General features: G+C 44.7%; 1 protein-coding gene across 5 annotated transcripts in view; it reads right to left on the bottom strand.

Annotated features, from left to right (window-relative positions):
- OXNAD1 (oxidoreductase NAD binding domain containing 1) overlaps positions 1–12,663 on the bottom strand; it is a 159,100-nt gene extending 146,437 nt beyond the window's left edge. For 2 of the 5 annotated variants that reach the window (XM_085630434.1, XM_085630437.1), the window contains exon 1: positions 12,526–12,663. The gene's annotated coding sequence lies outside the window, so the exon portion shown is untranslated. The other 3 variants (XM_085630439.1, XM_085630436.1, XM_085630435.1) reach the window with 3 other exon arrangements.
- Positions 12,664–13,882: the final 1,219 nt, after the last annotated feature.

Raw genomic sequence — 13,882 nt, 5'->3', positions numbered from 1 at the left:
AGGTACAAACTTGAGAGCAGCTGCTTATGAGCAGGTACTGAAATGCAGTGCCTGTAATTAGTCATTCAGCACATTCACGAACAAGCACTGGCAAATATTGCCATGAGACCCACTGGATTTGGCAATGATTTTTAGCCATGCTGTACTGCAGCACGGCTGCTGTGACGCGTGGATGAAAATAATGTAAAAATAAAATACTATGACTGGGCTGTTGTGTCATTTTGTAGGCGCCTGCTAACACGGATCTGCACGCCTACATAATGAGGCAAGCATTCTTTTTTATATTTATTTACCAATCCCAGAAGGATTAGCAAAAAAAAAAAAAAAGTTTTGCTATACCGTTAATGCACTTAAAAAATAAACAATGGGGTGGGTTGCGAACGGAGTGCTTACAGAAGACGAGGCAACACGGAAGAATGAAGTGTGGGACAGATTGGGGGGTGGGGTGAAGAGAAGGACAGCAGGTGATGGGGAGGCACGGGGACAACGGAGGGTGGGCGGGCAGGGATGGATGGAAAAGCAAAAGGACAATGGCAAGTGGGTAGGGATAGGAAAGCACATGAACAACAGAGCGAGGTAAGGAAGCAAGAGCGACAACAGAAGGTTGGTGGCGGGGAGGAAACAAGAACAGCAACTGAGGGGCAACGACAGGAGAAACAGACGAGAAAGGGGATCACGACGGGCATGAGTGAGACATCGGAGAGTATTTAACCAAGAAGAAATGCACATTGGCAAAGCCATTAGGTCCTGCTTTTATAATGCAAGTGCCATGCTGCTGGCTTTGCTAATGTTTGTCCATAAAGTATTGTGAGTGCACAGTGTGGTGCACGAGTTTGCGTGTGCAATGTGTTTGGTATTCAAAGTTTAGGTGTTTTCGGTTAGTGTGCATGGCATGTTGAGTATTCATGCTGTGCACGGTCATGTATAAATAGCATTATGTGTGATGGGACGTTTATTTCAGCGTGCTTGGATATTCAGTAATGTGTGTTTCTGTGTTATGTATGAGCAGAAATATGTGTGTGCTTGCCTGCCTCTGCTATATATGGTTTATCTGGGTCACGCCATATCAGGTGAAGGAATCAAACCAAAATGTAGCCTGGTAGACTCAGTCAAACTCGCTCCTGCTCCTACTAATAAAGAGGAACCTAAATCCTTCCTTGGACTGGTCGGATACCTGTCCAAGTACGTCAAGAACTTTGCAGAACAAGTCCATTCATTCAGAGAGTTACTCAAAAAAGGTACCTCGTTCGATTGGAACTCTCAGGGTCACAATGATTTCACACAGATCAAGCAGGCTATAATAGAGGCACTCATTCTAAGTATGTTCGACCCCAATGCCAAAACCACTTTGACAACGGATGCCAGCATGAAAGGGTTGGGAGCCTTACTTACACAACACGTAAAAGGACAAGAAAGAGTGATAGCCTTTGCATCCAGAACTTTAAAGGAACCAGAACACAACTACTCCACGATTGAAAAGGAGGCACTCGCTTGTTATTGGGCTATAAATCACTTTAAATTATTTTTATGGGGGATCCCATTCACTCTGAAAACAGACCACAAACCCTTGCTTCCATTGTTTTCTGACCAAGTGCGTGGAAAAACGACTCCCCGTATCTCCAAATGGATTTTAGGTCTACAGGGCTTCAGCTACACCATAAACTACGTACCAGGCAATGAAAACGGTGTTGCCGATGGTCTCTCCAGACTTCCAATCACTAATGAAAACCCCCAAATGTACCCTCTTGATGAGACCATTCTCTCAGTAGTTATCCCTTCCATTAACAAGGAGGAATGGGAAAAATGCATGAATGAGGACATTATTTTCACTGATCTAAAAAACACTATCTGTAAAGGATGGCCAAAAAGTGTCATGGACCTGCCAGAGTCCCTTAAATCCTTCTGGATAGTAAAGGATGTCAATCATAAAGGACCACATCTACAGGAGGTAATAGGATCGTTCCTCCAGAAAAAATGTACGAACGCATAATACAAATAGCCCATGAAGGTCACCCAGGCAGAAGCATGACAAAAAGTAAAAGCAGACAAGACTATTGGTTTCCCAATATGGATTCCATGGTAGAAGAGAAAGTAAGAGACTGCCTTGTATGTGGAACCAGTGACAAAGCTAAAGTTATTCGCAAAGCTCCACTCATCCCTACTAAACCTTGGGACAAATTAGGCCTGGACATTATTGGTCCATTAAACATGCTCAGCTACTCTAAAAAATACATCTTTGTACTTATCGATTACCATTCCCACTGGATTTCTACAAAAATGGTCTCCACAATCACCACATCTTCATTAATTGAATTCTTTAAAGATACCTTTTCCAAAGAGGGCATTCCAGGCACATTGATCACAGACAATGGTGTTCAATTCACTTACGATAAAATGAAACAATTTATGACCACATCATCTATAGCTCATCTCAAATCACCACTCTACTGTCCAAAAGCTAATGGATTGGTAGAAAGAGCCAACAGAATGATAAAAAGACAATATTCAATTACCCTCGGCATCTCATAAACCTGTGGAAGAAGCCATAAGACAGATGCTGTGGTCATATCACATCACACTTAATGCGGTTTCAGGTGTTTCTCCTTTTGATTCCCTTGAAGGGAGAAATCCTGGATCCAAACGTACACCCAGTTGGCTCAATGGGGGGTGTCCAGCTTGGGAAGCCAGGAAGTCAGTGCTTGAAAAAGCTGATCATCATCAACAACACTACAAATCTAGATACGACCAGAAATGGGGTATCGGTCAACAAGGATTTGCAGGAAGGCCAATGGGTGGTCATAAAAAGGCCTAATGTACTTCGAGCCAAAGTTTCATCATTTTCCAAACCTATGAGAATAAAACGTGTCAATAACTCTGTTTTGGAAGACAGGAGCACCTGGAGCATGGACAATGTAGCTCGCTGCTCCAAGATACTCTCCTCATTGTCCTCCAGTGAAGAAAGTCAAAATGACCCATCCGCCATCTCATAAGGCTCTAAAGAATCCAGAGGTTGCCAACCTCCAGTTTAAGCGGCGGATTACAAAATGTAACCTTTTAATTTTTCAGGTCTTATTGCAATGTTTTTCTCTTTGTGAATGTTTTCACCTTCACCTTGTTTTATCCTTAGTTTTCTCTTATTCAAAGGGAGATGTGTTGTAACTAGTGCTTTTCCCCTTCCCTGTACCTCTCCTGTCCTCTAGATTCATTCCTTTCCTCCTGCCTCTCCTTCTTCCCCCCCCCCCTCCTCCCAGTAGTACATTCCATTCTAGAAGAATCCTGGTGTGAAGCTCACCTTAGAATGTTGGTGACCTCACTTGTCAGCGGGTGCGTGAGGATCTAGACTGAATAAACTTCCTTCTTCTCTTCAAACTGTGTGGAGGCGTATTCTTAACAAAAGCGTTACTGAAAGACGTTACCATTACAAGTTCCCGATCAGTTTCTTCTACAATCAGTTGTTTTGGAAAGAGTACTGCCAAAGGTCATAGGATGTTACTGTGATATTTGATCTCTAATCAGTGCTGCTGACCACACAGGCCCACTACTGTGTTGCCTGGATTTCCTTAGGGTTCACCACCTTTGCCTCTGGGTGGGTTCCAAGACATATTACTGTGGCACTGATCAACCTATGCAAGGCAAAAGAATACCTACAAAGAATGAGGGACAAATATTGGAAAGGAATGGTCACTGTGATTTACTCCATATCTACTTCATACTTCAAGTAAGCCTTGTTTTTTTCATGGCTTGGGTCTTTCTATAGGGAAAGGGCTTCTTTCCAATATGGCTGCTGGCTTTGCTCCTTGGAAGCTGGTCATCCTTGAGTGGAGCACATGTGACGGGGTGCTCGCAAGGATAGATCACTTGGGGTCACTTGGAGGAGTGGCTCTTTAGGAGCAATTTTTTGGGTTGGCGACAAGGAAAGCAGATTATTTGGGGACGATCACTGTGGGAAGAACACTAAACTGGGGACTTACCAAAGGGCAGCACTGCCTCCTTCCTCCTCACCTCCAAGGTACAGGTGTACATGCTGGGTTCCAGCTATACAGCTACAAAATACTGCTGGAACAGTAGTACTTAACTAGTACTACGTAACCTGAAGGTGCATTTCGAGCTGTACGCAGCAAAATGCAGTTCAGTCTCATCTTGTTGTCCTTTATGTCACAATTGGCCATTGGGAATTATAGTCTAAGCACCTGGCTTTCCTCAGTGGATCAGGCGATCAGGTGCATTCACTTCCATTATTTGGAATCTGTGTCAGATTGTGCCCCGTCTGCGTCTTGTTCAAATTTGAGAATTGGAAGTAGAAGGACAATGGCTGCAGACAGGCAGCTGCACTTGGGCTATGCCCAAGGAAATGGACAAACACAGAAGGAGAAAGTGAATCCAGGAGACCCAGATCATTTAGAAGCAAGGAAATAAGAGTACTGTGGAAGCCAACCAACGGTAAGAACCGGGCAGGCTCCAAGCCACTTCTACGGTTTTTTTTGTTTTTAAACAGATGTCGCTAGCAACAGCGAATGCGTTGTCTCAGGCAAGACATAAAAATGTGTTCCCTGAAAGCGAGCATGAAACCATGCACTCAAATATATTGTAAAGAGGCAATGCTCCATGGAAGGGACAAATACAAGATTGACGGAAAAACAATCATATAAAAAGCAAATAAATTAGAGCTACAGTAAAGCTAACCAAACCTAAAATGTAATGTATCCTTTTATTCTGTGTGTTGCTCGAAGGTGTTCTGGAGTTTTTTCCCCCCCCCCACACCACCATACTTGAGATGTTCAGCATTGGCCAATGAGTTTGTTTGTTGAGCCAGGGGATATCTGCGGCAAGACCAGTTAACAAAACCGAGAGCGAAAGGGGGAATTAGTACACAAGAGACACACAGAACACAGGTGGGGCACATGGGAGGGTGCACACAGGGGAGAGAAAAAGAGCTGGAAAACAAATGCACGAAAACTTAAGCAAAAAGAAAAAACAGTTACTAACCAGTGAGCAGCGGAAGGATAGAAGCCAATCAGAAAGATGGTAAGGTGGCTTTGCTCACGGGGAGGGACAAACAAGATGGACAGGCTGAGACATGGTAAGCTACTGAATATGAAGCAAACAAACAAAGTGACAGTAAAGCCAAACAAATGTAAGAAAAGGGTTGGCTGCAAGCCCTTGTATGTTCTTGGTAAGCCCACACAATATGCTTTTTCGCAAACAGACAGTGGCACTATCTGGGAGGCTTGACCTAAAAAGTGGATTACAGACTCGACCAAGTCAAGACAAGCCTGCCGGTACATACGCATGAACATGACAAACTTGCTTCTAGAGCACTGCATGTACAACATCATCTAATTGCCATAGCGTAGACCAAACTGACATACATGGAAATCGCTGCTCTCAGCGCAATAATATGCAAATCCAATCCCTGTTCCGTATCTACTCACGGTCCTGGAAGACAGAACAACAGATCTTGACTGAACATATATTAACCAAACCTCACATCGGATCAACTCACAAACATACATTTTTTTCAAATTGAAAGAGGAAATCCTAGCACATGCCAAAAAGTCAGAGGATATCCAATTCAGAGATGATAAAATCATATTATTCCAAGATGTAGATGCAATAACTTTGATTAAACGGAAGGTCATGAAAGAATCCACCATCTATTTGAGAAAAGACAAACATACCTAACAATGGGGATTTCCCTATATACTATTGTTCGAAATGAAGGTTAAATTTCACTCTTGAAAAAATGCCTGAATCATCAAAAGTCCTGAACCTAGAACTCTAGGACATTATCATAATGTCAATAAACAAGGAATTGAAACAGAGACAGGTCGCCACAATCTAATACCCTTTGCAGATGATGGTATTTTCTAACAGACTCCCTGCCTCATTTATTGTCCACACTGGAAGATTTTTCGATGGTATCTGGATTTAGATTCAACATAAGTTGGTTGCGTTGGGCTTCAGCGTTAATGAACAAACATGCTCACTTTTGTTCAAAGTGAAGGTCTTACTCAGGGCACAATTCACCATTTCGCTACCTGAAAATTCATATACCAAAAAAATCCAAAGAGGACTAAAAGTCATCTGAAGACTTTGAAGCTTACTAAAAACATTATCTAAAGATTTGTATGGATGAAGGAAGTTGTGAAAATTCTGGATTGGAAGAATGGCAAATTTTAAAATGAGCTTTTTAACCCGTCTGCTTTATGTTGTCTAACTGCTCTTATTATGGATCCATATTCCGGTCTTAAAAAGCATCAGACAAAAGCTCAAACACTTCTTGTGGCATGGCAAGAAAACAAAAATACACAGGATGACGCCTTACAATTTAATATAAAATTGAGGCTCAGAATTCCCCCACATTGAACATTATATACACACTATGCAGATCCGCCCAACATTAGAGTGGCAAACCCTCTAGGGAAATTAACAGAACTACTACAACACCTCGCTAGCATAGGCCCTCTGGCTAACACATGCCCCCCACCACCACTACGAGTCATACAAAAAGAAAAAGAAAAGTCACTAGGCTCTTTCTTAATAACTGGAACACAATAATCTGAGGGTTAGGTCCAGGAGCCTTCCTCTCACGCTGACACTAATAGCTTATTACCCCAACTTTGAACATGTGAAGATGGATGTGACTTTTAGGCTGTGGTACTGAGAGACACAGCCTCTGTGCTGGGAGACTTTGTGAAAACTGAGAAGTCCAAGACAGAGTCATGTACAGAAATATTCTATCGGACGCCACGTGATGACTTAAGGCTGTCTCTACCTATTCAAATAGAAGATCTCTTCAAAAAGGGAGTAACTAGAAGGAGGGGACAGACCAATGCCACATACAAGGCAATCAGGATAGCATCAACGACTGGAATTTCAGAGGGAGAAAAGGGAATAAGATCAGGCCCAGATGATTTCTAAAGATACCTGATCCATTACCCGGATGAGGGCACCAGAAACCTCTTTATGACATAGATACAAAGAAAGTTCCTACAAAATAATGTTAATGTTATCGCTACTTATAAGAGACGTGTGTCCTGCCAACATGAATACCGGATAGAAAACCGTGGTGCAGTGAAGGGCAGAATAAAGACAAGTATTATACTCTGGGGTAGAGCCAGGTCTTTATTTTCTTTCTGAACTGCAACAGGTCTTCCATCTGTCTCAGGTCCAAGGGAAGGCTATTCCAAAACCGTGCAGCGGCAACGCTAAAAGCTCGTCCCCCCAATTTTGCTCTTCTAGTCCTTTGTACTTTCACCCAATTGGCCGAGGACGAGCCGAGATTACGAATAGGAGCATACCAACCAAACTTGTTCTGCAATGGTTTGGGCCCCATACCGTGCAGAGCCTTAAACACAATACAGAGCGATATAAATTGTATCCTCTGCAATATTGAGAGCCAGTGGAGCTCCGCAAGGGCCTGAGATGCAGAGGCTCGTCGTGGTCTCATCAGAGCAAGCTTAGCCGCCACAGTCTGTATTCTCTGTAATCTCCCAATCAAATACTTGGGGGACCCCAGCAGCAGGGCATTACAGTAATCTAGCCTGCTCATAAAGACACTCCTTACCACCAATGCACGTGCCTGTGTTGGTAGCATCGAAGAATCTTCCGGAGTACTCTAATAAGGGAAAAACAGCTCCCAACGATCTTATTGACTTGAGTTTCTAAACTCATCTTGTCATTGAAACAGATTACCAAGTTGCGAACCGTCTCGGAGGGTACCGGTGGTGTATCCGAGGGACCAGGCCAAAAATCAATTGGGAGAGGAAGTAGCACTTTGTCAGCGGTACAGCATAGGATCACCATTTGGTCAGCATTAAATTGCAGGGAGTTATTTTTCAGCCAGTGTACCGTGTCCTGCACACAGGCATGGAATTTACCTACTGTGGTCGACTGATCTCCCTCCAATGACAGGATAAGCTGTGCATCGTCAGCATAGTTCACAAGGCCTATATTGTGGGACTTGATAACGGCGATCAGAGGGCGCATGTACGCGTTGAATAATGTGGGGCTAATCGCAGATCCCTGAGTAACCCCATGCCGAATATCAACAAACTTTGATTGATAGGGGGGCAGAGCTAATGCCTGTCGTCTATTGGGCAGGTAGGATTGAAGCCATTTCAAAGCCACGCCCACCACTCCAGCTCCATCCAGCCTCACCAGAACGACCTTATGGTTGACCGTGTCGAATGCGGCAGACAGGTCCAGCAAGATCAATATAGCTGATTGTACCCTGTCCATTCACATTCGAAGATCGTCCAAAACAGTCACCAAAGCGGTCTCCATCCCATGTCCTGGGAGGAAGCCGAATTGTACGTCCTCCAGCTTATTGTTAGCCTCCAGAAACTGGGAGAGCGCTTTGATTACCAAATGCTCTGTGATCTTCACTGGATAAGGTAGGAGAGAGATGGGCCTATAGCTTTTAAGGCAGGCTGGATCATGTGCAGGTTTTTTCAGAAATGGAGATAGAACTGCTTGTTTCCAGCAGGTCGGTACCAACCCGCTGCATAGAGATTGACTGCACAACTGTCTTAGAAGGGGAAATAGTTCTGAACCTAGCTCTTTCCAAATCTTTTAAGGAAGAGGGTCCAGGGGTGACCCGAGGAGACACCTAGAGCTATTTTGTTAAAGTCCTCCTCGGAAGGCGTATCAAAATGATCTAAAAAAATCCTCTGATCCAGTGGCTTGTTCACACCAGCCCAACCTTCCTGCATATCTGATGGTGGCCTACTATCCATACCAACAGAGCTATCCACTTCCAGCCCTTCGATAATTTTGCTGATCTTGTCCTCAAAAAAGTCGGCCAATCTATCACATAACTCTTGTGTGGGAAGAACCTTATTTTTTGTGCATTCAGGACTGGCAATGTCATTCATAATTTTAAAAATACTCTGTGTACTGTTCGGTACCTTCAGAATGATGTCTGCAAAGTGTCCTGCTTTAGCAGAAACAATTCCTTTCTTATAGCTTAAAATGTTCTCCTTCCAGGCAGCCTTAGCCTTATCTGCAAACCCCTTCCTCCACTTCCGTTCTGCCTGTTTACAGCCCAATTTTAAGTTTCTCAGTTTTTCACTACCATGGGGAGGAAGGTTTACCTACTTTTTTAACCATTTTTAAAGGGGAAATCCAATCAAGTTTTTCATTTATATGTCCATTTTGTCCTTTTTTAACCATTTTTAAAGGGGAAATCCGATCAAGTTTTTCATTTATATGTCCATAGAGGGCCACATAGTTCTCCTCCACCTGTTTTCCAGAATCAAAGGACCCTGCAAAATGGAATACAGGGGATACTGTAGCCTAATAATATGTTCGTATATTAATCAAGAAAGACTACGAGCCATTAGCAACACTGTGGGTGTCTGTTGGACAGGATGCTGCCAGAGGCACACCGGATTATATGACTGGGTGACCTTCTGTAGTAATCAGGGACCACACTGGAGATATTAAGTCAACGTAGGTTTATTCAGGTCGCAGTTAAGCAGGTAAACAGGTAAACAGGTAGAACAAATCCAAGTATAATGCCACAGCAACCCCACCGGGAACTGCCTGCTAGCTGCTCGGCCCCATCCATCAACCGTCATCCCTCATTCAGTCACCCAAGCATTCCACTCATAGCCCACACACCAAACATTCCATTCAGAACACTCACACAGGCTGAGCAGCCAGGGAAAGGGAAACATGGGAGAGGCAATCCATAACATACTACACCTTCCAAGGGCTTATCTGAGAGGAAAGACAATTTTGCTAGACCTGCTTGCACTACTCTTAGGTTACATATGGCACGTACGAGTATTCACTGATGTCCTATCTAAAGTGTTTAGTCACGACCATGTTACTTTATGCTAGATTAACTATAGCTATAAGTCTGAGCTAAAACAAATATGGTGGGCTAAATTGTGCTCATTGGAAAAACAGTTTAAGTACATGACGATCTACCGAAATTTCATATAGCATGGACTCCCTTCAAAAAATAGAAAGGCTTGAATGCTACCAGTCAGACCGAATGAGCACTCTGGGATACTCCGACCTGATCCTACAGATTATTTGTAAACAGCTGGGACCTAGATATGAAGGGGATCCAGGAGACTCTGAATCAAATACATGTATGTGAGGTATTGTGATTAAACTTTGCCCACTCCCTCTGATCTACCCCAAAACCATGTGTAATACTTTTTGATAAATATGTATGCTGTACGATTTCATTTGTAAAAGGAAAATAAGTGGGTGGAAAAACGAAAACCCTGAATGACAAAAAACTGCAACATTACTGTAGAATGTGATGGTGCAGAACTGTCTTCAAGATAGAGGAACAAACAACTGAGAAAAAAAAAAAACTTTACCTTTATTGAAAAACTATGTCTGGGAGGCACTCTCTTGGTGGCTTCACGCCACATCCAATGGATTCGACATCTGTCGATCCTGTGTGGATTCCATAGAGCACACTCTTGATGGCCTAACAATGCCTTCAGTAGGTGGGTCCTCTGTCAATCCCGGGTGGATTCCACATATCACTATTTTGGCTGTTTAAATGTGCCTGCTATTGGCAGGTCCTCTGTCGATCCTGGAAGGATTCAATAAAGCACTCCTTCTGTAGTTTAACTGCACCTTAATGGGCGGGCCCTCTATCGATACTGGGTGAACTCCATAAAGGACTCCACTAGTGGTTTAACTGCACCTGATTAAGTGGGCCCTCTGTCAATCCTGGATGAGCTCCATATTGCACTCCCTTTGTGTTTTAAATGCATCTCCAATGGGGAGTGGACTTGGAATTTCCTAACATAACCAACTGATTGTCACCGACTAATTTGCCGCTATCCACTATAAGGTTGATTAGTACCTGCATGTATGACTGTATTCCTACAATAATCGCTCAAGTGCACCGTGGTTCAATCACATAGTTAAAACCTCACTCCACAAGTCTGATGTAGATGACACAACTCCCTTTTCATCCACATACTACGAAGGGAACCCAGGAACCTTATACAAACCACCATTCTTCATAACCTTGGCAGCGAAATGAATTACTATATAAACAATACACTGGGGATGCTCAGAAACACACTTCCGCAATTCCTAGAGGTATGAAAAATCTTGTGTAAATAACAAAACACAACAATACAGTACTATGCAAGAAACAGTAAATCTGGAGAGTGAATGGTGTTTATATTGGACAACTTACAATAGGCTTCGGGGGCCGTTCTTCCCTGTAAGCAGGAGGCCCTGAGAACTGACGGGAGGAAGTACACTAGAGATTAAAAATGTACAGGTACTGGGGAGCCTGCCAATTTCTGGTCCAGGCACTGCCAGTAGCTAACATCCGGTTGGTGCCAGTCGGGGCAACGTCTGATAGGAGAGAACCTGCCAGCCTCTAATGTCAGTCTAAGCCAGTTTATATAACACATTTGCGGTATATCAGAAGTCCATTCCCAAGGCCACGGCGAAGACTCCTTTAATATTATATGATTGGACTTATTAATTCTTAAACACCGGCCGGGTCGTCAAGGGCATCGTTTCGGGGAAGGGGCACTTAAAACAAGCGAGACAGCCGCAAGCTTCGGGTCAATACATCTCTTTAAAGAGCAGATGGATGGAACAATTGGTCCGTGACCTCTTCTGGCTAGATCTGCTTCGCATTGAGTCTGGACCCCTGACAAAAGCCAGGAAATAGCCTACTCAAGCGCATAAATACTTTCTTCTTGGCGCCTCATACAACGGGGTACTGCACACTGTCGATCGTCAATTTGCCACATCTTCAGTACATATATATATATATATGCGCACCAAGTTACCCTTCAAAAGTTCAGATTGGTTTTAAGCATGGAAAGATTGTAGTGATTTCCAGAGCTTTAACTGGGCTGACACTATCCGGTGCTGAGTACCTGCACTTCTTTATTTTGAGATGGAGAGTAAGTACCTGCACTCTCTGCATTGCTGCAATACATTTAATGGGAGAGTTCTGGCACTTCTCCAGAGCAAACAGATACTCTAAACAGTGAGTAACTGCACTTCCTAGGCTATGCTTTTAAAACACTTAATTTGCCAACACAGAATAGTGAGCCCATTGGAGCCAGGTTCTCCAGTTCGAAAATTTGGTGAGGCCACATCTCTCATATTCATTAAAAAAACACGCTTTTCCATCTGGAATCTTGCTGGCAACTATAGATCGGTCATTTCAGCAGTGTGTGAAGGAAGGGACATCATACAAAACACAGAGGTCATCATAAGGCGGAAGAAGGGGGGGGCAGAAGCTTCTCCAGGGCAACCACCTCTTCACCCAATCCCGCTGCGCGTAGCAGACGTGCACCTGAGCGTGCTTCTTTCCGAGCATCTCATTGGCTGCCTCCCTCCTGCGCGAGCCGTTCAGCAGACAGCGTGCACAGGCACGGACGAACTTCGCATCACTAACCGATGGCTTCCTAGTCACCTCCTGAATACCCTGCCTCCCCCTCAGGCCTCCGAGACGAGCAGAGCCGGCGATTCTCACACTGACAGCGGTGATTCCCGGTCTGCACGCCCCCGCCTCACCTTGTTTCGTGCCGCTGGTCGACTTTGATTTTTCAGAAGGGCGGAAGTAGGAGACCGGCTCGAGTACTCCGGCTGTGGTTCTAAGGGGCTGTCCGTCCGCAACCCGGAAGTAGTTCTTTTCTCTGAACCGCCTCTTTTTGGTGGCACGTTCTTGGTATTTAGGTCTCGCCTGAGCCAGCGCTTTAGTGCTGCTCTGGCGAGACTTTTAGTAAGCGGGTTTTGGAAGTGCAAACTAGTGGCTTTTCAGGCCTCCAGCTTGCGTTCGTGATGTTGTGCACATGCACAGCTGCTATCCTGTAGCCATGGGCGTCCGCAGAAATGTTTCCGGGGGGGGGGCAAACTTTTTACTTCATCACCGTCCTCCGACATGATTGAGCACAAGTATTAAATACATTTTTAAAAAAATCTATAACCACCTCTCTCTCTCCGTTTTCTGCTCTTCTCCCTTTCCCTTCTTTGGAAGTGAGCAGAGCCCATTGTTATGTGAGGTCACTCTGTTTTTTTGTTGTGAGCCCTGCAGGATGCTCTGCGTTTCATTCATGCAGGGGCAGGGCTCACTTCACACCTCACCCCAGTTCAAGTGTCTGCCTAATGCTGTTATCATGCAGATGCAGCGATTAAGCTAAAAGAAAGAGATAAAGGAAAAGCTAATCACGGCCACAAACCCTGCCCTGCCCAGTCTGCAGCACCTCAAAGGGATGCGGTGTCATGTTGCCATTTCAGCCCATGGCAGCCAGGCCCAGGAGAGGGCTCCCCCCTCACCCCGCCTTGTGTCTTTCACAGTTCACCAAATCTGCGAAACAAAGGGAGGGGGTTGCCCACCTGTAACTACAATGGCACCATTTCAAAAGCATGATGGACTCGTGGGGGGCCCATTCTAGTTAGACAGCCGCGAGGTCCAGCTGCCCACACTGCCCATGCCTAGCGCCGGCCCTGTCTGGGCCTGCACCAGAGATCCAGGGGGGGGGGGGGGGGGGGCAAGTGCCCCCTTTGCCCCCCCCTGCGGACGCCCATGCCTGTAGCTCTCGCATGGCAGGCTTTCCTCCCCCTCTCCCACGACACAACTGAGCTCGAAGACACCGCTCCTCCCCCTCCCTTACATGGCAGGCTTTCCTCCCCCTCTCCGACGACACAACTGAGATCAAAGTAACTTTTTTTTTTTTAGAAGCTGCAACTGCTGTGGTCCAACGGCACATTTTAGAAGCTGCAACTGCTGTAGTCCAACGGCACATTAAATAGCGACTGCAAGTGCTCTTTTCTAATTTACAAACATGATTCTAAACTAACACTTCGCAAAAGTACTTTTCAGTACAGTGGAATAACGTGACTTCCACCGTAATTCTTTTTTATAAGCTGG

The sequence above is a fragment of the Triturus cristatus genome, chromosome 10 (assembly GCF_964204655.1).
Source record: "Triturus cristatus chromosome 10, aTriCri1.1, whole genome shotgun sequence".
Lineage (NCBI taxonomy): Eukaryota > Metazoa > Chordata > Amphibia > Caudata > Salamandridae > Triturus > Triturus cristatus.
This window is presented reverse-complemented; position numbering and strand designations above follow the sequence as displayed.